The sequence below is a fragment of the Sinocyclocheilus rhinocerous genome, unplaced genomic scaffold (assembly GCF_001515625.1).
Source record: "Sinocyclocheilus rhinocerous isolate Xijiao unplaced genomic scaffold, SAMN03320098_v1.1 scaffold335, whole genome shotgun sequence".
In the NCBI taxonomy this organism is placed as follows: Eukaryota; Metazoa; Chordata; class Actinopteri; order Cypriniformes; family Cyprinidae; genus Sinocyclocheilus; species Sinocyclocheilus rhinocerous.
The window spans coordinates 583,607-585,513 of NW_015659708.1; the positions used below are offsets into that span (position 1 = coordinate 583,607).

The following is a 1,907-nucleotide window of genomic DNA, read 5'->3' on the forward strand; positions in this document are numbered from 1 at the left end:
TGAACATTTGGGTGGCATTATGCAAATATTTCCATATAGTGTGGTAGATATGTGGGGGCGTGTTAGAATGAGCCGTTTTAGGGGGGTGTGGCAGAGTCTTAACTTTGATAAAGAATATCTCTTTGGTTTTGAGACTTTAGTCTTTGCAACTTCAGGGATCTTATCTATGCACAATCAGCTTGTAACACTCCAAAGAGAAAGGAAAACTTGAAATCGCATCATATGACCCCTTTAAAGAATGTAATCTAGAAAATGAATATCATGCTGACTTTAAGTGACGCCAAAAATAAATAAATAAATAAACAAATTACAGTCATCAAGCCCAATAAGCTCTTTCTGGCTGCTCATGATAATTTCAGAGATTGTCCTATTGGAACAGAGTGATCTGGTCAGCTTGTTATACATGCGCTAACTCGTGTTCTTCAATATCCTTAGCATGACCGAGGGTTTTTTTTTTTGTACCATGGAAGAGGTGTACAAGGCATTTTTCTTCACACGTTTCAGAAAAAGGTCAGAGATGTCAGACATCTTGAAATTACTTTGATGTGCAGGGGTGTTGTTTTTCTTGCTGGAGATGGGTTGCTTATCCCACTTGTCGACATGTAGTCACAGGCTCCTCACAGGGAGATAAAACTACTCTTGAGGGTTGTTGACTGGTGACCTGCACTCCTCCAACAATTCCTACAGTGTAACAACTGCAGCGAAAGTAGAAGTGTGGAATCAATAGACCTTCCAGCAGGGCAAGACTAGGCTCTGGCTACGCCCCAGATGTTTTTTCATTGGCCATGGGTTTATTTTTTATGTGTTTCATGGGCAAAAATGAATAGAGTTGGGGTACTCGGACTCGTACTCAGACTTGAGTCCGGTCTCGAGTACAATTTTTTAAAGGACTCAGACTTATCACAGATTCAGATGCATTTTTACTCGGACTTGACTCGGACTCGAGCCTTTCGGACTCGGAAATGTCACTGACTCAATGCATTATCACAAAAGTGATATTCAGAATTTGCATGTGTTTTTAAGTCTTGTCCAGTATTTGAAAGCCGACGGGTTTCTGTGCTCACACACCGAAAGCGCACTCACAGAACGCGCCTCTCAGTCAGCGTGCGAATGCCGAGTTCTCTTTCGCTTAAGTTCTCTTAGCTTTTATACACAGTGTGTACCATTGTACAGACTAGGTTTATCCCTCACAGCCTCATTTTCATCCAAGAAAAAATTCAAATTGCCCTGTCTGAGGGGTCCGTGTACTTTGGTGTCCATTCATTTTTCTTTTCTTTTTTTAACTCCGAAATTAAAATGCAGTTTCTTCTTTAATGGTTCAAACAGACTAAGCAGACACAAACTAATTTTGATTATTCAAAATTCATATTTCATTAAAAATCGTAAAAATGATATAAAGCTTGTTTTTTATTGAGATAAAAGGTGCATTTTCTGCTCTTAAGGTCCCATTCACCAAGATACCTACACCTTTACCCCCACTCTTGAATTTATACATTTACTTTAACGATGAATAAAGTCAAGTCCCGCCCTTTACTTTTTCACATTATAAAACCTGTTTCACTCTGAAATATGTCACAATACATAAATCAATTCAGCCATAACTTCTGTTACATGCCTTTAAGTTTTCTAAGCAAAGCAGAACACGAATTATTAATCAAAAATCAAAATGGCAAGATGCAACAGAGGTTTGCTTTTGTAACATTTAAATGGACATTGCGTTTTTCTAGTTGTAAAGGTTAAACAATGTTAAGATACTAATCAATAATAGAGTTTCGTTGGACTCTGACTCATCTGTTTGGAAAAAAAAACTAAAAATAACTATTTAATTTTAATTTTTGAGTAATATATTTATTTATCATTTAGCTTGTAAGTAATACTTGGAGTGTTTACTTGCCTTCAGTAAGCTT

The 1,907-nt window shown here is 37.3% G+C and overlaps 1 protein-coding gene across 1 annotated transcript in view; it reads right to left on the minus strand.

The window, feature by feature from the left end:
- The window catches only part of LOC107724118 (glutamate receptor ionotropic, NMDA 2D-like), a 92,182-nt gene that overhangs the window by 56,338 nt on the left and 33,937 nt on the right, over positions 1-1,907 (minus strand). The gene's annotated exons all lie outside the window — the stretch shown is intronic.